Source organism: Rhododendron vialii, chromosome 5a (genome assembly GCF_030253575.1).
Source record: "Rhododendron vialii isolate Sample 1 chromosome 5a, ASM3025357v1".
Taxonomy (NCBI): Eukaryota; Viridiplantae; Streptophyta; class Magnoliopsida; order Ericales; family Ericaceae; genus Rhododendron; species Rhododendron vialii.
In genome coordinates this window covers 27,917,610-27,943,296 of record NC_080561.1, presented here as the reverse complement: position 1 = coordinate 27,943,296, position 25,687 = coordinate 27,917,610, and the positions used below count along the sequence as shown (strand labels likewise).

General features: G+C 41.6%; 1 long non-coding RNA gene and 1 pseudogene across 2 annotated transcripts; both read left to right on the top strand.

Moving 5' to 3' along the window:
• The window catches only part of LOC131327089 (terpene synthase 10-like), a 40,044-nt pseudogene extending 21,276 nt beyond the window's left edge, over positions 1–18,768 (top strand).
• Positions 18,769–19,034: 266 nt separating this feature from the next.
• On the top strand, positions 19,035–23,884 carry LOC131326908 (uncharacterized). Of its 2 annotated transcripts, none has more exons than XR_009200128.1 (6): positions 19,035–19,274; positions 19,486–19,618; positions 19,734–19,767; positions 20,491–20,594; positions 21,203–21,941; positions 22,079–22,201. It is a non-coding gene; the product is annotated as an uncharacterized LOC131326908 (long non-coding RNA). The 2 variants fall into 2 exon arrangements; XR_009200129.1 differs by having other exon boundaries at positions 19,041–19,274; positions 21,203–21,308; positions 22,079–23,884.
• The last annotated feature ends 1,803 nt before the right edge of the window (positions 23,885–25,687 follow it).

Sequence of the window (25,687 nt, the reverse complement as noted above, 5' to 3'; positions counted from 1 at the left end):
AACACCAACATGGGCAACCCCTTACTCTTTGGTCTACGGTATAAAGGCTGTACTTCCCATTGAGTTGAAAGTTCCATTTATTCGGACTATGATCGAGTGTGAAGTCCAGGAGGCAGAATGGTTAAGCAATCAATTTAAAGAGCTCATTTTGTTCGACGAACGCCAATTGAGGGCTCTTTATCATATTCAAGGGTATCAGAGGAGAATTGCGTGTGCATTCAATAGAAAGGTGAAGCCTGCGAACTTGTTAGAAGGCGATATGGTTTTAAAGGAAATCCAGGCACCAGTTTACGATCCACGTGAAAAGTTCCGACCAAAGTGGTCTGGGCTATACATCATCAAGACCATCTTGTCCGGAGGAGCTACACAGCTCATTGACGTAGACGGGAACGAATTTTCAACTCTAGTCAACCTGGATCAGCTTAAGTGCTATTATCCCTGAGAGAAGCTCGCTGGGCTAAAAATTGCAAGGGCAGGCAGTCCCAAGCAAAAATTAGAGCAAAAGCCTACTAGGTTGAAAACCCGTAAGGGCATCCTAGGCAAAAATTAAGGCGTATAATGAATGAGCTCGCTAGGCCAAAAGCCTGAAAAGGCGGTAATAGACAAAATTTGGAGCGCAAATGGAGAGTGTCAAAACTAGAGCGAACCCTATCCTGAAGTACGTTATGATCTGATTCCTTTGCTATAAGGATACGTAGGTAGCCTTACTCTGAGGCCTGGTCACGATTAATCAAAATAAAAATCCAGGTTGTGAGAGTTCAAAGCACTGAATCAAAGAGGGGGAAACCCTCCGCGACTCATTTTATTACGATAACTACTTCTAATACATAAGGCTGAGCATGGCTTTCGAAAACAAAAAGTGCAACGTGATGAAAGCAGGTCCATAATTTATTCCATGGTTAGGGTAGTAGGATTGAGTTAGTTTCTTTGAGCCTCAGCCCTCGCAGCAATATCCCTCCTGAGCCACTTCCGGTAGCTCCCGCGAACCATCACAGATGGGTAAGAATGCGCATCGGTCACCTCGCGAGTCCTCTAGAATCGTTGATAGTTGCAAAGAACGGAGTGACGAAAGAGGGGTAGAACGACATCTACCACAATCTCTGCAAAGGCTCCTTATCTAAGGCCAAGCTGACGCTGAATCCGATAGGGAATATAAAAAGTGAAAGCCTCCAAACCAATAAGGACGACGCATTGAAGGCCCATAAAGTGCACTGTCATAGGTGGAAGGTCTAGCCATGGGCACCTCCAAGAAATGGTCTCAGCTCGCAAGCGCCTAAAGAAGTTGACCCACTCAGGAACTCTTCTGTCTGCAAACTCAAAGCATCGTAGGGACAGTAGCCTAGCCTCGTACGCCCAATTGCCAGGGGGGATGGTCAGTACGTTTGTCTTATTGCAAAGCCAAATCAGCAAAAAGAGAGGAAAACGAGTAAGGAACCATAGAAAGCTAAACCGAGCGCTGAGGTAAATTGAGAACGTAAGAAAACTCAAAAAAAAAGAGCTGAGTGAGAAACCAACCTGTAGGAGGAGAGGACTACCCCCGAAAGTCTCAATCTCTACGGAGCGAACCTTGTGCAAACCCATCAGTGTCTCAGCCAAGACCATTGAAATCACGTCCTTTCGAGCCTCAATCTGAATGGCAATGCTGACCAATGTTGAACTAGCATGGCCGATAGAAAGCACTAAGAGGTAAGCTGCAAGTAGGCACATGCAAAGGGTAGTCATGCGCTGAGTTTGATAGGTTATGTTTGCAAGATCACCGGGAGGAGAGAACATCTCAATGAGCCGCATCACGTTGAGATGACCATCGCTGACTAAGTAGCGAGCAGCACCGCCACTCAATCTAAGGACTGCGGCCAAGACCTTGTAGACGCTCTCACGTACAGGAGGGATGATGACTTCTCCCGAGCTGAAGCCACCAAGGTAGGCACGAAACTCCTCCACGGTAGGACAAAGCTTTTGCTCGCCAAAACGGAACACGTGGACCTTGGGATCCCAATAACTCACGGCTGCCCTCAAGAGCTTAGGGCAAAGACGGATGTTGCGAAGGTACTGCATGGAATAGAGACCATGAGTCCGGAAGTTGAGCCAATCGACACCCTCCATTGAAGCCAACCATGGGCGGAGCGAACCGGTGAGCGAAAGAGCCATTGGGAGGAAAACAAAGCTTTAGAAGAATGAGAGTTGAGTGGGATAGAAAGAATTTGAAGTTTAGGGGCTAAATTTATAGGAACGGTGGAGGAAACAACTTCAATTTTCAAAGAGCCTTGGGTCTCAAAAGTGCAAATTTTCTATGAGTCTTGCATAGAAGAAGGCTTGCTCATAGCATGGAAGTACAATGCAGACATGCATTGGCTCTGAAAAGCCTTTACATAGGTCAAACTTCAACCATCGCGCAATCTGCCTTGGGAAACAACAAAATGGAGACTGACAGAAAAATAACCACACGCGGCATAATGGAGCAACACGCAGTATACTAAAACCAGGAAATCAGCACGGTGTAGCATTGATACCCCGAGGAACCTTGCGTCATAATGCACAGCGTTTTGAAGAAATGCACGGCATACTATGTTTGCATTTCTACAGTTTTTGATAGCGAAGGTATGGAATGGATTCAAGGCATTTTGGGGCATCACCAACCACTAGAACACACTTCGACAAGTACATAGGACTTTAGAGATGTTTCGCTTCAGGTCAACTCTCAAAATTCGAAGTCATAGTATGAAAAGTCAACAAAATTCCATTTTTAAGCCGCGTCAAAGTGTCAAATCACATTTTAAGCCATTTCAAATCATTCCTTTGAGTCACATAGGTCATATTGGTCGAAAGTGACTTAGTCCAAGTTCAAGCTCGAGTCCCAAGTCAAAATTTGAAGTTGTCGCCTTTTAAAGTCAACGTTTTCTTAGTTTTCGAGTGCGTCCCAAGCATAAGGTCAAACTTTCAAGTCGCATATCAAGCTTTGAAGGTTGCCAATGTCATATGTAGTCGTGTTTGAGCCTGCAGCAAGGGCATTTATGTAAATTCTCATATGTAGCGTCAATTTTAAAGTTCATTTGATTACTTCTTGGATTTCTATTCCTTTGTCAATATATTTCCCATTGTAAACCACATATTGGACTCAGTTTTATGATATATGGCTAGTTGTACATTCCGGTGAGCGTCTTAGTTATTCAATTCTCGTTGAATAGTAGCAATAAAGGAAATTGAATGACAAAAGAGAATGGAAGAACATTTTCTGTGCGTATATAGAGTCCCAAAGGCATCCATGAGTCAAAGTACATAACAAAACGAAGCATGCAGGTTCGATGCTCAAAATCCTACCTACCAGGGGCAAATAAGCACCCCACAAAAATGAAGCACGCAGGCTCCACTAAAAGGCAAAAAGCAAAAAGAGGAAAAACTCAATCCTTATCTCCATCCTCGTCCTCCTCAGAGACCTCCTCCTCCGCCTCGAAGCTAGCAACCTCTTGGGTACAAGTGACCCGGGCATGGTACTCCCAGAATTATCCTCCAAGTCAATGTCCGTAGGCTCCTTAGTCTCGTCAGAAACGGCGATAGGCTCCTCCTCGGTATCATTGGAGTGTCGCTGTCTCTTCGATGGCCTTTCCTCTCGAGAGCTAGCAGAAAAAGCCTATTGCACAGGCATGCGAACAGACTTCCGGCGTAGCCCTCATGAAGTCCCTCCTCCAGCCTGCAATAGCATAACATTCATATAGCATTTGCATCATAATCATGGATAAGGGTAATGAGAGTGGGATAAATGGCTAAGATTCAAGGGTTTACCATCGTCCCTCCGACGCGAATTAGTACTGGTGGGGAATGGCCCATGGCATATTGCCGCACAAGTTGCTCTTGGCCCATCATGGCCGCCGCCATCTCCCTAGCATACTCCGGAGTCACCTGCGCAATGAAAAAGTTAATTAGGACGTGCAGTGATAATAGCAAACACGCGAAGGGAATAAAAGCATGTCATACCTGAGCAAGGAACTTCGGAGGCTCAACTGCAGGGCGTGGAATCTCTACCACGCTAGGGACTCCCTGAGCAGTCACCACGTCCACTGTTTAGGAAAGTGCGTACAACCTGGCTCCGCTCTGGCTCACGTGATCCCCTCGGCCTCCACCTCCTCTTCCTCCATCTCATCTTCTTCCTCCCCTTCCTTTTCTACCACGACCACCACCTCGCGACTGCTGTTGTGCCTCCCAAGCAGCGCGGATCTCAAAGCTCCTCATCAGGTACTGAGACCTGTACTCCACATAGTTGGTGCCAGCCTGAAATAGTGGCTCCAACTGAGGATCCGGCTGCGTGAATCGCTCAACCTCCTCCAACATGTACTCGTTCGTTCTTTGCACAAAAGAAGGGAGTGGTCTAGGAACCAAGAAAGTGTCTAGCCCTAACGATTGACGTGATACCCGGTTGCTCAGGTACCATTGCCAACCGTAAGGAGACTCCAAAAGCACTTTCCCTCTCGTCACTTCCCTACTTCGAGCCATGTATGGGATGTCAAATCGATCCTAGATACACCAGTACACCTATAGTCAAGAGCGCAAGATATTAGTATGCTAACGAAAAGTATGAATTAAGCAGGCAAGGAAGCATAGGTACCAGTCAGGACGCAACTCGTCCAAGTACAATCGATAGGCGTTTAGGTCACCCTTTCCTTTCTTCATTCCTCGATACTCCTTTGACCAACGGAGCGCTCGAGGAAGTATTAAATTGTTGGGACACGACGTCGCGATAGGGTACATGTCCAGTACCTCGTACTTCCAAAGCTGCAAAGTTCGAGGCTAGAATCAGCACAGGGGATACAAAGGCTGATGAAGAGCTAACTAACAGTAAGGGGAAAATAAGGTTTCAAGCAATACCTCCCAAACTCGCCAGTAGCTGCCAAGTCTTTTCCCTGCTCCTCGGGAAAGAGAGCCCATGAAGGCATAGCACGTCCCCAAAGCTGCGCCACCCCAATCAAAATGGGCTATCTCTCTAATGTTCCTCAATGCTGGCAGGAAAGAGAGGTGTACTCGATTGCGCCTGTTAGGAAATAGAGACGCACCGAGCATGTACAACAAGAAGCACGGCGCCATCTGCTTCTCATGAACCCTATCCTCAGGAGGCTTCTTCTAAAAGTCCAGAAGCTGAGCATACAGAGCATCCCCCTTCTCCGCCCTTAGCACATATCCCAAAAGACGCGTCTGCAAACCCGGGTCTCTCCCTGCCACAGCGTCTTAGGGAATAGGGTCACCTTCTACTCTCAGACCGGTGATCGCCGAGAAGTCCAAAGGCGTCACCATCATCTCACCGAAAGAGAAGTGGAATGAATTTGTCGTATCCCACCACCTCTTGGCAAGAGCCTTCACCACCTAGCAATCGTTGCCCGCCCGCGTCAGGATACTGACAAACTCTCCAAAACCTGTCTCCCTCACTATCTCCTTCAACACCTCAGGAAGCCTTTCCCAAAATTTTGGCACATCAGCTGCACCATCATAGCACGAGATCGTTCTTTCCTGTGGCAATAAGGAAATAAGATTCAATAAGCAAGCATGATATTCAAATAGTAGGAAATTAGGAAGCATAGTACATTGCACTAAAAAGCAAGTACTAAAGCATACCTCATCTCATAGTAAGGACAAGTGCTGCTGTGGGTCCCTCAGGACCAAGGCCTCATCGTAGGCAGTCCTTTCAGGCCTATAAGCGTCCAGCAGTGAAGGCACCACCATGTGCCGAAGAGGTCTGTACTCTGCCTCGCCAAAAGCTCAGTGGCTCCCAAGGACAGCCGTCGCCTCATCCACAACACTCATCCGAGGAGTCATCTCCCTCTCAGCCTCCTCCTCACCCCATGACTCCCTGGCAGCCCCATCCTGGAGCTCGGCCTGGAGCTCCCTCTCTCGAGACTCGAGCAAGGCCTCCGCTAGCCCAGGCACTCCTCGTAGTGTCTCCACCAAGTCCTCAAGGGACGCCACCTCCAACTAGTCTCCCATTTCAATAGGCCGCGACGACCCCGCACCCTCACCACTACCTACAAACATTGTCGGTGTCTCTCGCTCCTCCACCGGCCCCTCCTTGACAACGGGGTACTTCCCCAGGTCGACTTGAGGCTATCTCACGGGAAAGGCCTCCATCTCCTCCGCTGCCCCCTTCAAACTACCACCACTGTGGGCCTCTGTGGCACTCTCCTCTAAACCACCTACACCATCCGTTCTGCCCGTGGCCTCGTTCTTACCCCTTGGCTCCATTGCACCCGAGCCTTCCATGCCTTGGCCATTGCTGGCTACCCCTCCACTATCGTCGCCATCACCACCCACCACGGTGGCCGAGGCCGTGGCCCCCTCGGCCATGTTGGTCGAAACCAGGACCCTTGTGGTCTTCGGAACATCCCCGACCACCATATCACCCTTCGGAGGAACCAGGGGAGGTGTAACCTCAACCCTTGGTAGTTGATTACCACTGAGTACCTCGCTATGCTCCATGATCACAGTGAGAGAGACGAGAGATAGAGCAGAGAGAGACGAGAGAGACGAGAGACGAGAGAAAAGGTGAGAGAGAGAGACGAGAGAGAGCAGAGAGACGAGAGAGAAGGTGCGAGAGAGAGATTTTGAATGGTGGGGCGTACTGTGTATGCCTCACCCGTATATACCCTTCGAACCGGCTCGTATGGAATTGAATTTGGACTGGGTTCGAAACACATAGTACCGCACGGCGTTCTAGGACGCACGCACGGCATACTGACCTGGCATGCGAAATTATTGGGCCATGAACCATGTTCGGAGCTTATTTGAGTTTCTAAAAATCACCTTTGGGCAACCCAAACAAAATTTGGTATGTTGTGCGCCGTTAGGTAGCCACGCACAGCATTATGTTTGTTTTGACAATTTGAATTTTGAACAGTTTCTTAACATTCGAGATTATGATGTTTGGTTTGTTTGCGTTTATTCAGAAATGATGAAAACAAGCAGGTATGAAGGAAGGGGACTTTCATTTCCTACACCCGAGGTAACCCCGGGAATTTCCATTACATTTGATTAAAAAAAAAAAAGGAAGACGAAAGCAAACAAATAAGATCCTACTGCCCCTTTTATTTTCTTCTTCCTTGTCTTTAGTCGTTCCCCTCGCCAGAAGCGTCGTTTGTTCCATCCGAACGGTTGTTAGAACCATTCGGATTCCCTTAGGAGTCCTCTGCGGAATTATCAGACTCGCGCTCCGGTGCGTACTCAGGATCGTGCTTGTCATCCGATTGGTTGAAGGAAAAGTCTTGAAGGTTGGAGACCGCACGGCGAAGGGTGCAGATGGTGGAAATCAACCTCGCAATTTGCACGTTAAGTTGCTCGATCTCTTCTCGGTACGAGGCCATTTCGGCCTCAAGGGCAATGCCGCGTGCAATAAGACTGGAATCCGCCATTGAACTGCTTTTGGAAGTTAGATTCAACGCGTTCTTTAAAAAGATACTCCCTCTGTCCCAAAATGTTTGTCCGGTCTGCAAAACGGGGTGTTAAAAATAATACAATTTTTGCAAGAAAAAATCAAAAGTTTTTTAACAACTTATTAGATATCAATGAGTATTTTTAATTTGTGAAAAAAGTTTGAATTTTTTCTTGAAAAATTTGCATTATTTTTATCACTCCGTTTTGCGGACCGAACAATCATTTTGGGACGGAGGGAGTAGAAGAAATGGTGGTACATAGAATGAGGCACCACCATCCTTATAAAGAGGCTTCAGTCGACGAAAGGGCACGCCTGTATTAATGGGCACCTTTAAACCAACCGACTGTTCTTGGAAATCGAAGAGTTGCATGGGAAGTTGAAACACTGCGCGGTACCATGCTCAACCGCACGGCATTATGGTCTCATAGGATTAAATCGTTTTTCTTGAAAAATGATCAACCCAGCCACCAATATCCTCCTCAGGAATCAAATATTCCAGCCACCTTACAGTAAAATCTATTAGAATGTTGTGCCTCGGTCAAAGGATTAATTTTCGTCCTCCAGGACTCGTCAAACTTTTCGTCCTCCAGGACTCATTGAATTTTCGTCCTCTGGGACTCGTTGAAATTTTGTCCTCCGGGACTCATCAAACTTTTGTCCTCCGAGACTCGTTAAATTTTCATCCTCCGGGACTCGTTGAATTTTCATTCCCCGGGACTTGTCAAATTTTTGTCCTCCAGGACTTGTCGCATTTTGCCTTTCGAGGGCTCGCCTCGAAATTCACCTTTTGAGGCTTTAGTCCCCTAAGGGTTTGTCTCGCAATTTTGCCCCCTTAGGGTCCGTCTCGAATTTTTGCCCTTTGAGGGCTCGTCTTGCATTTTAAGTCCCCCGAGGGTTCGTCTCGCTCGTCTCATGAATTTTGCTACACTTGGCACTACAGGCACTCAATCTTCTCAAATTCGTTGCATGATTTTGCAATCTGTTCTCCGGGACTCGTTTTGCTTGCATTGTCCCGATTGAACTATGTTGGTCTGATCCCTGCACACAGGGTACGAAGGCAGCTCCACGAGCGCAACCACCATTGTCATTTGCTTGCACTTCAATTTTCATGCATTTTTGTCTGCGTTTAAAGACTTTAGGGCAATAGATTGGGATGTCTATTCTTTAAGCGTCACTCGCACTAACCAATGGTTTTCGAGTTTCATTAAATAGGGACTACTGTAGACACCCCAATCCAAACCTCGGAGGTTCTTTGAACAATCCCGATGATGAAATAAAGGAAATAATACCTTTGAGAGCTTAAATAAATGACTTCCTTAGCCCAAAAAGCCCAGACAATCCAAAAACCCAGATATGCCCAAAAAGCCTTGAACTGAACCTATAATACCGCATGGAACACTTCTACACTGCGCGGCATAATAAAACTTATTACGCCGCACGCGGTCATGAAGTTAACCGCACGACATTTTGTGGAAAAGTTCTGACTGCCTCAGTAAGCTATCGGCCACACCTGTATTGAGCCACAGCTGCAAAATGGCTTAGCTGAAAAAAACACTTCTAGCCCGCCCAAAAAATACCTCCCCCATTTTGAATTCAAAATCCTTAGCTATTGTCTATAAATACACCCCTCCACTATAGAGAAAGGGGTCTGGGTCCCAAATCTTGAATCCCTAATCTGTGTCTCTCTCATTTTGCCCATACACCCACTCTTTTCATTCCCAAGCCTTGAGAATGTTGCTCTAAAGACATTCTCTAGGTACTTTCTTTCTCAAAATGCTCTATTTTTCTCCTCACCATCAAAGTTAGTCTTTTACTCACTTTGAGATCTCATCTACCAAAACACCTAACAACCACTCACATCCACACTCATCTTTTCTCACCCGATCTTGTCCCCGTTCATCCATCATCACCCGTCCTCGTTCAAGCTCAAGATCAAAGGTAAATACCAAGTTTCCTTGGGCTAGGCTCTACCCTACCCCTGAGGGAACTTTTCTATAGTCAAGCTTGAACCCTTTTGGTTAAATACTGACTTAAAAACCATTTTCAAAAACAAAAACAGTCACTGTGCTGGATACACCACATCGTGCGGCATTCTGATGCGTCGCATGGCGTAGTATGTTCAGGCGTGCGGTCGTTCTTTAGTTTCTATTTATTCGATCAAGCTGTCTGGATCATGGCTATTCTTCATCAGGCTTGTTCATAGTGCTAAGATATTGTCATCAGTATCTTCAGAACAAGACCATATCTATAAGCCATGTTTTATTTCTTAAACAAGATTTTCTTGCTTATCTCAAGCGATTAAACATATCAAAACTCATTTTCCGTTCATGGCTTAAAAGAAAGGAGTACTGTTCTAAGATGAGTCAGTAGCTGTGTACTTTCTGATATCTCTAAGGAGTCATGCACGTGATATCTAGAACACCGAGCGTTGCTATGGAACTAATGATAGTCTGATGGCAGAACAGGTAAGCCGCACGGCATGTCAAAGGTCGTGCGCGGTCTTATGATAAGTCGTGTCGTGTGGTTCTGATCCAAACAGCTCGTTGGTCAGTTATTTCATTTTATATCATACCATTTGCTTATCATCTCTGTACAGATAGCACCACGTGCACGTCAACGTGATATATTTTCCATGTCCCTTCCCCTCTTATTTGTTTATTAAAGAGTTTTATTTTTCAAAAGATATTTGAAGTTTTTTCCCCTTTTTAGAATGTTAAGTAGAGACCCGTTTTTTTTTTACCGGGTGAATGGAGTGCTTTTCAACAAAACCTTCCTCATTCGTAACGTGGCTTCCGAACCCAAAGTCTCGACGTCTTCGCTAGACAAAAAAGCCTTTTCCAAACGAGTTCTCGGTTTCTTGGGTCCTCCATCTCAAAAATCCGAGTGGCGACTCTCGAGCGCGCACCGATCGGGGAGCCCACAGTAGGTCTTATTATATAAACAGTTCAGATTACAATAATAGACGCTCGGTGGGACCCAAAATGGATGGTAGTGGAAAAGTGAGGTTTTACACCTGCAGTGGATAGAATTTATTTTCGTTATTTAATTAAATAATAAAAAAACCTAGGGAAAATGACGGCCAATAACATGTTTTTATAATTAATACCCGCCAATGACATTTTCAGTATTAACATATGTTCTTAGCTTGTTCTTGGCGGGTACTAATTATTAAAACACGTCATGGGCCGTCATTTTTCCAAAAACCTGACATAGAGATTTGGGAAATTAACGGCCAAGGACGGGTTTTAATAATTAATACCCGCCAAGGACATTTTCAGCATTAACAAATGTTCTCAGCATGTCCTTGACAGGTATTAATTATCAAAACACGTCCTAGGCCGTCATTTTTCCTAGAGATGGGAAATTAACGGCCAAGGACGGGTTTTAATAATTAATACCCGCCAAGGACATTTTCAGCATTAACAAATGTTCTCAGCATGTCCTTGACAGGTATTAATTATCAAAACACGTCCTCAAAAAGGTTGGGCCACCCCGGGATGTGTATCGAATTCAACCCACATCGTTCATAATGTTTGGTCATACCTAGGGGTGGGCACGGGTCGGGTTTGACCCCAAACCCGACCCGACAGGTTCAGGTATCAACATTTCCAAACCCGCAAACCGAACCGAATAGGGGTAGAAACTGTCCACTAACCGATCGGTCGGGTCGGGTTTGGTCGGGTCGGGCCCGACTAAAAATCGATACTAATCTTCATGAATTGGTCGGGTTTGGTCGGGTAAGAAAAACAACACCCCGAGTCCCGAACTGAAAACTGATTTTTTTCAAAAAATAAAAATAAATGAACCCGTACCCAACCGAACCATATGTTCGGCCCCGCCCGAAACCCTTCGGGTTGGGTCGGGTGAGCGGGTTTTTTACACATCCCTAGTCATACCCCTATTATCCGTATTATTCGAGGATTCAATTACACTAAGTTGTTTCAGAATTCTGCAATTTCGAGATAAGTTGTTAGTATGATACCCACCCTCACGTACAGTATATTATTAGCTTCTCATGTGTTTCTTCAGTGTTATGTTTCTTAAATCATGGTTTCGTCTTTGATTTAGGTGGTGGAGCAAAACCGGTTTGGCGAAAAAATTGGGCTTTGCCAGGGACAGGTTGATGGAGAATTTCTTGTGGACTATTGGCCTCAATTTCAAGCCCCAATTCTCAAATCTTAGGAGAAACAGTACAATTGTCAATGCTCTTATCACAACCATCGATGATGTCTATGATGTTTATGGCACACTGGATGAACTAGAAATTTTCACTAGTGCCGTTGAAAGGTTGGTTGCACTGGTGTACATATTTGAAATTTTCAATATGATCTGTAGTTGTAAGTGGAGTGGAGTGCAATTGGTGCCTCATTTAGTATGGATAGTCCCTCTGTCTCATACCGTTTATCTTTTGAGGATTCTGAAAAAAATAAAAATAAAGCATTTTCGAGCATAAATTAGTTTTCAACTTAGCTTGCACCAATTTAAAGATCTGAATTAATTATGTAAATTGGTGCATGAAAAATTTACATCTTATGCACATCTGTCTTTAGTTTTTATGCAAAAAAAAAAAACGTACAACCTCCACAAAATAATAAAACAATTACGAAACGGGGGAGTAATTAAAATGTACTTTGGTACTTTCAGGTGGGATATAAGTACAATGGAACAACTTCCAGACTATATGAAGATATGTTACCTAGCTCTCTTAAACTCAATTAATGAAATGGGTTATGAGACTCTTAAGGAGCAGGGCATTCACATCATCCCTCACCTCCAGAAATCGGTATCAAACTGCTTCAATTCAAGAATTACTTTTCCACATTCTTAGTTAGATTTCAAGTAACTTTTTAATTTAAGCCATGCTACTCTAATTTCTAGTGGGCAAATTTATGCAAATGTTATTTGAAGGAGGCAAAGTGGTACTATAGCGGATACACACCAACCCTTGAAGAATACATGAAAAATGCATGGATTTCAATTTCAGCTCCTTCTATACTAACTCATGCTTACTTTTTGTGTACAAATCCCATAACCCCAGAGGGTTCCGAATGCTCAAATAAATACCCCAATATTTTTCAATGGTCAGGCACTATTTTACGGCTTGCAGATGATATGGGAACATCACCGGTGAGCTTCACACCATCTTAGCCTTTGCATACATTGCTAAATGAAGTATCTTTGCTTGTCTTCCTCATACCATCTTAGCTTTTGCATATATATACTAGGTGCATTGCGACGTGCATTGCACGTCCGTCATGCCCGTTGTGGAGATCGATTTTGATTGTTTTTGAAATTATAAATGTGGATAAGCGTAGCAAAAATTGTATGCATAAGTTTGATCATAAGTAGCTGTCTACAAAAATTTTGCTATACACTCGCTACTATTTATGACTAACTACACGACTTTGGCTACAGGTTTATCTATACAATAGCAAAAGGCTAGCATCAAAAGAGTTTTGAAGCTAATGGAAGAAGCTGACTACACACAAAGCAAAAACTCGTTTCATGTAACAACATGCTGACTGAAACGAATCCCTGCAAAACAAACCATGAATTCCTTCATTTCCTTAGCTTCCTATTTCGAAACTTTATTTTACAGCTTAAAGCAAAAACCAATCAAAAATATATGTACCTTATTTCCAAGATAACCCATCAATCCTCTGCCAACGCAAGATATTTTCCTGAAAGAAAGAAAAAGAGAGATCAATTATGAAACTAAGAGAAAAGCAAGTAGCACAACACGAAATAAAAGCTGCTGCTAAGCTGGTAAATGCTCAAGCAATTCTGAAGTGTCCAAATCTTTACTTCTCTGCACCATAATTTTCACTTGTAATCATCTACTAATTCATGTTTGATCTCCCAACTTAGTCACTTAACAGCAAGGTCAATTTACATCCCACATGCATATATTCCAAGAACAGTACTGAATTGGCTAAGAAAAAGCATTAAGCAAAAAAGATAAAACTTAAAGACAGATTTTCATTGCTACAGATGATAATATTAAGCAGCCATTACCATGTTTGATTACCCAAGCAACACCACCTTGTTTGTTATCCTTCAACCATGCACCATCTACCACCACATGAACACTAATTGGATCGCCTCCTTGGTGCTCTGAACCACTGATGTACTCTAATGTACATTCCGATCTTGGAATAACTCTAGAACACTGATCTTCCTTGTTGTGTAGCAAAAACATAGCAGCGTAAGAATTGAACTTTTAACCTAATTAATACCGTAAATGCCATTGTTTCTCCAAGGAACGGAGTTGGGGTTTTCTGCCATGTGTGTGTCAATCACAGGGGATCCCTCCCCACGTCACACAATTTCCTTTTTCTTTCTTCTACTTAGAAGCAGCAGATTCATCCACAGGATCACCCTATGATTCATCCAATCACAGACACACACCACGTACCATTAAAACACACACACGCACACTCAAACTCTACAACCCACCCACCCAAACCAACTGAAGGGAACTACTTTAAAAGAAAATCCATCGTACTATGCTACACACGCTCACATCTACCTACATATCAAGTCACATTGCAAAATTTGGGAGGATGAGAGTACAAACTTAAACTCGAATCGGCATTCCGATAGGATAAAAAAATGAAAACCATAATATTCTCATAAGTCATAATTTCTCATAAGTCATGCACAAATGTCATATATAACATAATACTTTCATTCCCAAGGGTTTGGTAATCTACCTACACCTAGTCCAGCTTTTGATTGTAAAGTTGCTTGTCCGTAAACTGACGAAGGATCCATTGCCATAGATTTCTGAGATGCACCCATATTAACCTCTTGAATGATGTCCTGCTAATTCCAAACATGAAACAGGATGAGATTGGTGCAGGACATGCTTGTACCAGAACGAATGACTAAGTGCATAGGAGTATGGTCAGAGTAATTACAGTGGTCATTTGAGGTCGTACCTGCATTTGCTGTAAAGCCAAACATGGTCTCAGAGTTGCCTTGGGCTAACTGATTGAATCAAAAGGAATAGGATAAAAATGACCTCAAACTACATAAAAGGTAGTCAAATATATTGAGCTCATAAAGAACAATATTGAAGTTGAAAAAAATGTTCAAACACCTCACCCTTGATTATTCGTTGCTGACTTAAGTAGGGCCATCCCATTGGCACTCATAAGACCTGAAGAATTCTTTGAATCCATCGGTTGAGGGTGTTCAATTCTTTCTTCGTACATTCTTATAGCAAGTACAGATGGCTGATGGCTGCCCTATCATTCCTTCAGTTCATACCATTGATAAGGCCACCATGGGCAGGATGGTTAGGGTCCCTTCGCTGCAACTTGACATTACACTGTTGCATGAGATGCAACTGCTGCTGCATTTATAGTTGTTGCTGGTGCTCTGCTTTCATGTGTTGAGCCTGAATTTTATTTTAAGAACAATTAAGGTAAATAATATCTTCATAAGTTAGCATACATATAATATAAATGAGCATTGAACCAAAAATACATAAAAGATTCACCTCTTTATGAGCTGCTACTGAATCAGATTCTCAGAATGACATTCATTCTTGCAATGAAGATGTCCCAAAAGACAGACCACCATTCAAAGAGAAATCCCCCTGGTGCATCAATCGCTACAACATTAACTTCTAAGTTACTATCAGATGAATTACTGTCCTACAATCAGTGCGAGATCTACAGTTTTTTATGAATTAAAATAATAGAAATTACTTATAGAAGAAACAATTAATTCTGCCAGCAAACAAAAGAGATACACTTACCTATAATTATGTTTGCTAATATGGTCGGAGAGACGATTCTACTTCTCCACGAGATGCAGATGGCTTCCAGCACTTCCTAACCTCTCTACAGCCAAGAAAAACATACATGCAAAGATTATATGCAGAATAAAAGAGATTTTGGGAGGAAGAGAGTTTTTTTTTTTTGTTGATTTGTTTTTTTGCAAGAACATGTAACCAAAGATTCGAGGTATGCTTCGATGGATCTTCCGCAGCTAGAAAACCCTTGTTCAGTGACAAATACATTCCTCAACTCAGAGTAACCAAATTCACTCAAACGTACAATTTTTTTAAAAAAAAAATTAACACAAAAAAGAATGAGATCAATTCAAAAGAACTTAAGTACATGTATTTTTTCATCAGAGTGGAGGGTGGTGGGTGAGATAGGAATCAGAGCTTTGCAATTGAAATAGCCCTAGGTCTAGTTGTTCCGAATCCATCCATTGGTCTTATATCAGCTCGTGGATGGCAGGCAACAACTGCGTCAAAATTAGATTCAATAATCTATCAGCATTATGCAGAATACAAAAAAATATAAAAAGTACAATAATCTGCAGAAGCAAAGCATACTGATCAAACCATATTACAACAATGCTTACACTCGAGAAATGGAATAAGATCCACGAGTGCAGTATCATCTGCTTCAAGATTCCACGGCTTGACAGGAACACAATTCTCCGGCTGGAGGCTGGATTCTATTCAGCTTTGAGAATCTTGAAGGATATCTATTCAGCTTTGAGAAGTCCTGCCAGAATAATTCACATTCAACATAACCACATTGTACAATTGTATCGTAATAAGTCTGATACACGTAGTCTACACAACACAGTTAATGCTGTGGGAACCTGAACAATAACTTCAAGAACATATTATCCCTTCCAATTAGAGTTAAAGAACAAGTTATTTCTTGGCATAGCCCATCTATCAAGTTTTATTGAGCATGTTTCGAAAGTTTTATAGAATTTACTACCAAACCAATCAAGTATAGCAGACAGTGAAATTCCTGGAAAACCCTACATGAAGACCCTCAATACTAACATGCAACAGAAATAAGGAAGGGGGAAAAGGCAAACATACAACAGAAATGAAGAAGGAAAAAAAACATCAAAACCAGCAAAGCATAGCAAACAGAGGAATTTCTGAAAAAACTGGCACAAAATCAACAAATCAAAAGTACTCTATGATTTCGAAACAATGAAACCATCAATACTAACATGCAATAGAAATCAAGAAGGGGAAAAACATAAAAAACTAAAATATTAAAAGATTATGATTACTGGAGGTAACAAAGCGACGGTCGTACTGCATGCGCTTGTGAGCCCGGCCACTTGGCTTCTTCGTCTTGTCCTATTTGGCCACCATCGGGGTTTGGCCTCTCACCTTAACAGCACAAGCTAGCGATCCGTGAACCTTTCCTGCAAAAAGAACAACCCAAAATTAACAAATAGGCACACAATCAAGGATAATCGTCTACACATTCCGAGAAATCGATTCAAAACCCTAAAAGGCATCACAAAAAGCCAGTGATTGAGATCAGTACCATCGAGCAGTATCGTCTCAAGGGGAGGCCGTAGAAGGTGGTCTTCGGAGTCCGGAGCGAGGTTCTGCGGCCTCTGGAGTCCGGAGCGAGGCGGAGGAAGTTGGGCGGAGGCTGAGGAGAGAGAAATAGCGGAGGAGATGCGAAGAGGAGGAGGGTTTTCTTCGTGGTTGTCGCCATCTGTTATAGTAGATACAAAACTTCACCCAAAAACAAATGTCCACCCCCCTTTTCTGCCACGCAACCCAACTCAAAAACTTAAAAAAGCCAAGCGAAACCACACCAAAACTGATTCTTATTTAAGAGGAGTAGGAAAACAAATGTCCACCCCCCTTTTCTGCCACGCAACCCAACTCAAAAACTTAAAAAAGCCAAGCGAAACCACACCAAAACTGATTCTTATTTAAGAGGAGTAGGATATATATATATATATATACACACACACACACACACCACGGATCCAGTGAGGGATCCCTTACCAGTCTACCGTGCGGACCTCCCCTTTCCCGATCGAATTGCGACGATCCGAGCCACTCAATGTGTTCAGAACGTGATTTTAAGGGTACCCGCGAGAAATCAACAAAAAAAATGATCGGGAAGGGCTTGATCCGAGCAGTTTTTACTGAACCATTCAATAAAAAACTGCTCGGATCAAGCTCTTCCCGATCATTTTTTTTGCTGATTTCTCACGAGTACTCTTAAAATCAGGTTCTAATCACTTTGAGCGGCTCGGATCGTCCCAATTCGATCGGAAAATAGAAGTCCCGCACAATAAGCCCGTGCGGAATCCCTTAAGGGAACCGGACTAATATATATATATACATATATATATATATATATGTAAACGTAATATCTATGCTTGTCTTCAATCCACACAGTGGACTATGTAAACGTAATATCTATGCTTGTCTTCAATCCACACAGTGGACTAGAGGGTGCTTTTCCGTTCCATAGGCTTTGTCAAAAAAAAAAAAACAAACCAATGGGCTCTACCTTTGGACCCACCCTAGAACTTCGAGCTAGATATTTTGATGAGCTAGATATTATTCGTGAGCTAGAAGGGGAAAAATATAAGTTTGCTTGATACTAGTAACTAAATAGTTGTCTTAAAAACTGTTGACATCAAAACATTTAAAATTAGTCATTCAATTTTTTGAAGCTAATTACAAAAAAAACCTCATCGTTTCATCAAAATAACTAAATTATTTTATGTGGTCTGTATTTTGTTTTGATACAAAGAGACCAACAATTCGAATCACCAAAATAAGGGCCATTATGGTGGATCCAAGGGCCTAGACAGTGGACTAAAGGCCATTCATCTCCATAGATATATATGGCTTGGTTTTTTCCATTGTTTCCAAACACTAAGATCCTTTTATCTTTTACTCACTCCGTCCCTTTTTAAGTGTCCTGCTTCGTAATTCCAACTTATTAAAAAGACATCATCATTATACCTTTCACATCAATTTTTTCCTCTACTTTCCTTACTTACCCATCATCATTACACTTTTACTCAATTACTTTTTAAAATGGAATCTACTTTTAGGGACAAAATAGATAATTCACCAACTTTTACCCACTAACTTTACAAAATGGACACTTATTAAGAGACAGTCCAAAATAGAATACCGGACTATAAATAAGGGACGGAGGGAGTATGATATTTCAGGATGAGATAAAGAGAGGTGACACACCAAAATCAATACAATGTTATATGCATGAAACCGGTGCATTAGAGGAAGATGCCCAAGAACACGTCAAATACTTGATTAGGGAGAAATGGAAGAAGATGAACGAAGACCGATTTAAAGATTCTGCCTTCTCCCAAACTCTTGTAGAAATAGCAATGAATCTTGCTAGGATGTCCCAGTGCATGTACCAATACAGAGATGGCTATGCTGCTCAAGGTCAGGATACTAAAGATCGAGTGTTATCACTGCTAGTCAATCCCATTCCGGTTTAATATTAACAATAAAACTATTTTGGGCCGTGGTTTTTTTTTTGGGAGCTTCATAGCTATTTTCCCAATGGTAGAATCAATAATTTGTAATGAATTAATGATATGTGTTGAATAAGCTGCGGGTGCATCGAAGAGACATGTGGATGGGTAAATGCTTGGATACATCGAAGAGACATTGTTAAGAGGTTGTTATCCTCCTCCCCCTAAATAAGAAACACTTTCGCTCGCCACTCTCGGTGAACGATTTTCCCCTTTGTGGTTTTGGCTGCTTGTTGGTTTTTTTGTTGGGCGAAATCATAATTTCACTTCTTGGATTTCTGGGCTACGTGTTTGTTTGTTGGGCCTAAGCATGGAGTACGTGGCTTCATTGTGTCCAGCCAGATATAGCCCTTCAACTTTACTTTCCCATTCTCTCTCTCTGAACCGAATCACACCACCACGCCATTGCTCCCCTCTCTCTCTCTCTCTCTCTCTAGAACGAAATCCTCATCGCCATCACGCCAGTACTCCGTGAATCGGAGAAGATAAGGGACGTTGAGTTTGAGAGATTTCGGGAATGGAAACATCAAATCGCGATGAAAAGGTTGCACGACTCTTCCCCTGGACTTGTATTTCAACGCGGAATTTGAATTGCATGTAGGGGTGTTTCAAATTGCATTGATTTTTGGTGAATGTGCTTATGCTCCATGTAGGGGTTTTCTACCTGAAAATATTGCTTGGGAGATTTTTTAGTGATAGCGTCTTAATTTTGGTTGAAAATTTTGCATTGACCGACGGGATGTTTTTATGTGCAGGTCGCGATACATGCATTGATGGACTCGCGATTTTGTTGATGAATTTACCATAGGATACCAACGGGGCTACCATGGTTTCTAGGGTTAATTGCACGAACTTGTTATGGAAGGAGTTGGTTGCTCAGAACAAGTGGTGAGTTTAGTTTATGGTTTGGTCCCCCGTTCATTACTAGAGTATACATCTTTGATTTTTGCTACTTTACTGCACTATAGGTGATTTGTTGTTTTATTTTTCCTATCTTTTTCAGCAATTTAGCAGATTTGCAAGTCCTGAAATTGTTGGTAAGTTTCCAAAAGAATTTCATATTTGCGTGAATGTTTTCTTTCAGCAAGATTGGGTTTTTAGGTTAGTCTGTTGTTAGTGTTCATTGTTAGGTTAATTTTCAACTTGTTATTGGCGATGCATGTTGGTTCATCGTTTTCTTTTCCAGATTTTTTGGTCAATTTCCTGTGTCGTCTTAAAATAGTTTGTTGACACGCTTAGAAATCTGACTCTCGCCTTGGTACTAAACAACTGTATTGTATATGATTGATTATCTGGTTAGAAGCAGCATCTTGAATTTTACTACACTTGCAAAGAATTTTTGGAAGCAATTTTCTTTGATAATTCTCGGTAATTGGGAAAACCAATTGAATTCTTGCCGTTTTCTTTTCACCGTTTCCTTTTGATTTTTTGTAGAGCTTTGTTTGTTTGGGGAAAAAATCAAAGCATGACCTTTTGTAATCAATAAAGTTTGTAGTTATTGGAGCCTATGCTTCCTAGCTAGATTTTGACACTATCTATGCTAGATTTTAAGTACCTGCACCAAGCGCAATGGACTTGAATACCATGTGAGTATATTTCGGACATGGGTGATAGAACATATTCACAATATATAAATTAATTTGAGCCTATGTAGTGTTGCTTTGATAGTTCTATGGAAGAGTCATTTTGAGTTTCTAAGATGATTTTGAATATTTCTTTGAAATGGACGATATTGAAATGGGCATTGGAATTTATTTCAGTTTTGTACGCGATTTAGCCAAAGGATGTGTATGGATGGAAGAATGTTTTGTTTACATTACGCCTCCGTGCACTCATGAGTCTCACGCTTATTCTCGCACCCACGGTATATTTGCCCCTTTCTCGTTTTCATTGTTGTACAAATATTAAAAAAAGCTGACTCAATGAAAAAAGAAAATCCCAAATCATATGCAACGCATGCCCCATCGTAATGTTTGTTATTGACTAATGTTTGGTGGGAAAGGGTGAGGGAGGGGGGAAAGGGAACTTTTTAATTCAGCCGGTATTGTTTTAGAATGGAAATTGTGGGAATTGGTGAGAAACAAACTTGTTGGTCTCTAAGAAAGAACGAGATTGCTCAGTAAATTCAAATGTCAAAAAAGAAAGGTCATTCCCATTCTTATCTCTGATGCTTTCCTTTCTAACTCATCAAACATGATCATGTGAAAACCCAATCCTTTCTTTTAAACTGACTAAAATGGTGGAGAGAAGGTTTTCTGTGTGTGATAGTTCTGTTTTAAATTGAAATGGACTGAGAGTCTACGGTAAAACATCCTGTATAAGCAAAAACAATTTTTTTTTGCTTTGTTTTTAATCTGAAAGAAACACAAACTAATAATGCCTATATACTCTGTTTGATTTTGTTGTCAGAATATGGAGAATGCAATGGTAGTGTTGAAATCTAATGTTGTTGATCTTGCCATGGGAATGCAGATCCATATACATGGGTTAAATACGTGTCTAGCGAGCCCATACTTCCCAACCAACCCAATGAAGGAATGAGAAAATCGGAATGAGACAAAAGAGGGCATTTATATTGGTAAGAGTCCTTTCACTCCTTTGTAGGTATTTTTTGTCCACTTTTCAGCCCAAAGCTCTTACTTTATTTATTTTCCATTTTTATGCTTTTAGAATCCTATAAAAGATCAGATGAGAAAAGGAAATTGAAGAGTTCAGTGTTTTATATATCCCTTACGGTTATGGGATGTCCTAGAATCGTCGTTCGAAATGTCCATGTTTACTTTGTTTTCATTTATTGTCATAACTGCGAAGGGCAAACATCAAAGAGCTCACATTAAACTTTAGACTTTCTTCTTCTCAAAGTAATGCCATTTTTATCGACATTGGTGTTTGATCTATTGCGCTTGCATTTCTGAGCTTTAATAAGATACTGGCATTGGAAAAATAGCTATTCGCAATCTTGTACTCAGAAGTTATTTTCGTGTTGTTGTTTAGAGCTAAACTGCTGCATTAGGTGTTTTTTTTTTGAGCTCTTTCGACTGCCTCAACAACCTGATTTCATTGTGAGCACTGCTATGTGTACCAAGGCAATTTTTTGGTACACTGGGCTGAAAAGAATGGAGTGACTGCCAATTTCAGAACCTTTTGTGAGAATACCAAGGCAAAAACATTCATTCTTGAAGACCTTACTAAGACTGGAAAAGAAAAGAAGGTTCCTTTCGCTCTCTTAACATGTTAAGTTCTTGTACACACAACAATTATACTTCGTATTGAAAGTTGAGTAGCGGGGTGAAATCAAATAGCTATATGAAATTTTTGTGTCCCTAACTTATATTGCTCTCTTTGCAGCTAAAAGATTTTGAGTTGATAAAAGGTGTAAACCTTGACCCAATACCATTTGACATGGACTGAGATCTTCTCATCCCCCAATTTCCAAGAAGAAGAGGGACAAGTTTCTCAAATACTATCAGGTAAGCTCCTCTAATCTATGCACTTAGATTAGTCAAAGACTGAGACAAGTGGAGAAGTACCATGTAACAATGTTTGGTTATTCAATAACTAATTTACGTGTTTTGTAGCAGCCTATGTTTCAAGGAGTGCTTCTGGTTTCTGACTTTATTATTTGTATACTTAGAGTCTAGAAGATCAACATTGTGTGGGGGGCTCATCATTGTGTTCTGAACCCCGTAACCTAATGAAGTGGGTAGGAGTATTGTTGGCTATGAGAATGTCCATGATGAAATCCAAGCTGACTAAGTGAAACGCCTTCATAAGATCAACCTTTATGGCGCACCGCGGGGAACCTTGAAGCCTATCATTCAAACATTCCAGTTTTGTTGTCTCTATATTTTTTGATAGTTGATTTCACTTACATTTACTAGACTCAAATACTTGTACAATTCCACAAACATTCAACATCGCTCTCCTCAACGGGCATAAACAACTGACACACTAAGAGCTTTTGCTTTGTCTAATTAGAATAAACTCTACCTTTTGCTATGTCTAATCCTTTGGCAATTGTTTAAAAAATCCTATAGCCAAAGTCATGCATGTAGCTGAATAACTTGAAACCTTTTTTTTAGTGCAAAAGCTTATCTAGGCCATAACTTCTACAACTACCAACTTTTGATCATACACTTGATCAAGCTTATCCATATAACCTTTGCTATGATCAACAACAGCCATAACTTAAATGAAATCCAAAACACATCTATACAACGGGCATGAATGACGTGCTGTGCACGTCGGCATGCACCTAGTTTATCATACAAGCATCTCTGTCAAGTGAAATAACAACCTCTTAACAATGTTGGTCCAAAATACGGCTCACATATAACCAAACTTAACACCCTCTTAACAATAACCAAATTTTGACTTTTGGATGATAAAAACTAGCAACATTTTTCAATAAACAAAATTTGTGGATTCCACGCCACGAAAGTTAACTGGTTGCTGATTGTATCTCATGCGTGTTTTAAATGGCTGCTAATTGCATGACTTCAACTCCAAAACGCACATTCTCTATCTTCCTTTCTTTTCAATTTGACAGTTTTTTTTTTCAATTTGATAGTTAACCCAAACTATTTCTCTTTCTTTCCCTAAAAAAGTGTAGCTCGTATCTTTCGATCAACTACAATTCAACCCATCGTTTTCAGATTAAAGTACTTTACTCTTCTTTCCCGTTTCTTTTCTGTCATGAGCTCAATAGATAGCTGGCAGTAATTCTGTTTCAGTTCCATTTCCATTCTGTTTCTTCCTTTATTTCCGTGTATAAAGAGTGGAAGGTGCGAGGAGAGGAGCATGCTTTGTAATGGAAGGTGCGAGGAGGGGGAGAATAGTGAAAGCGGCGGGTAGGGTTTGAAAATTTTTAGAGAGAGATAGAGATGGAGAGAGAGGAAACTTCAATTGCCCGTTTTAGGAGTAGGAGTAAATTAGGATCCAAAGCACGGGATATCACAACGGAGCATGATGAGCCCACATAGGAGGAACCCCTACACACCGGCAATCACATGCCGCTAGGACCCAAAGGAAAAAAACACCAAACCGCAAATAACAAGAAGCTAGCCAAGACACCGAAACCACCACCACCACCACCCCCACACCCCCCCCCCCCCCCCCCCCCCAAAAAAAAAAAAAGAAAAAGAAAAAGAAAAACCTCTCCAAAAGCAAACCCAAAACACACCTACCCTAAACAGCAAAAAAGATGTCACCTAAACATTCGTGAGAAACCCTTGTTTGTGTTATTGACATTGTTTCCAAAATATCTGTCGATATTTGATTGGAGGGAAAAAATAGGCAAACAATTTTTGGTGCTAGGAGGAGGGCCACGTTACAAAATTGGAAGTAATGGACAAATCAGATGTGAAATGAAAAAATTTAAGCCTTGCACGAAAGGCTCAAACAATGGCCACAAATGGCGAATGAAATAACTAGAGGCAAACCGAATAGACAAATGGCTTCGTGTTTGGCCTTCCCTCCTGATTAAGTAATCTCTGTCATTTGCTTCTGGATAGACAAATGGCCATGAATTGGAGCCATACAGTGGCGCATGAAGGCTTGAAAATAGGCCAAAAATTTATTTGTCGATACTGTGTTGATATACTCGGCCATCAGGGCCGTCAATTTATGTGGCCGAAATAGACCATTATGTAAAGGTTGTTCATTAACTGGAACAAATACGTGGAGAAATTGAGCTATCTTAACTAAAGGCCTTGCGGAAGGCTTGAACAATTTATTTGTTCAAAACAGGCCATTTGATCAAATGTGGAATAACAAGAAATTTCCGTTCTTAGTGGAAGGCCTGAACGATATTGGTTCAAATTAATTATCCCTCATTTGAATGAGCAAGACCTACGAATAATTTTCATTTTTCATGTTCATCTTTGAATGAGCAAATTAAGGCCAAAAAAATGCTTTGTGCTGGCCATTCCTAATCATTCTTTGGGAGGGAAGAGCAAATTACGTTGAAGCTAAATTATAGAAGGAGAAATAATCCTTTTTTTGACGATGAATTTGGGGGGCAAAAATTTATCTTTAGACCAGAGCCAATTATAAAACTTAAGTGGCTCGAAAATTTGAAATTCGAAGCGAGTCTAGTCCTGAAATTGCGTTGGCTTTTGTTGGATTGTACCCATTATGGGTGCATGGATTTGTTCAAAAAACATATTTTCTTATCAATAGGCTTACATGTTGGCTTTAAATTTTGTTAATTGATAAATTCGGTCCACGCTTTAATTAATCCAACTACATTTGTCAATGATTGAATTGGTTGTGTACGTAGCCATGAATAAAAAGTCACAATCTGCCGATATGAACATGTTTGTGTCTATTATTCACAAGGCTTTAAAACTGATTTACTAATGCCCGTCGGGCACATATCGAAAATGCCACAAACAAGGGCCATGCTGAGAATTTTAAACTGGAAAAAATAGGTAAACAACTGGTGATAAATCCGTCGACACATTGAAAGTGAAAGGCTCAATCATCGAATAAAATTGTGATAGATTCTATTTTCTGTCACATGAAGAACCCATACTCCGATCATCATACGAGAGAATCATTCATGAAGTATATTTTTCTTTTCGATCATAGCATCTCTTCCATCCTAAGTACTCAATCGATCCTAACCTTAAAGCCAAATTCTAATTCCAAATCCATCGCAAGACTAATAAGAAACTAACATAGCAGCTGATCAACATGATAACAGTGTAGAGCCGCCTCTCTCTCTCTCTCTCTCTCTCTCTCTCTCTCTCTCTCTAGGAGCTGCCTGGTCTCCTCTTCTACCCCACCCTAGGGTTAGGGTTTCCGCCTCCTTTTTCCACTGCACTACTCCTCCGCGCTTCCTCTCGATCTCCCCCGTCATCCACCTCCCCCGCCTGTTCTCAGCCCCCATCCCTTTTTCTAGTTTCCGGCTCTGGTGTTGTGTTTCCCTGCCCACCACCAACCATCATTTCCACC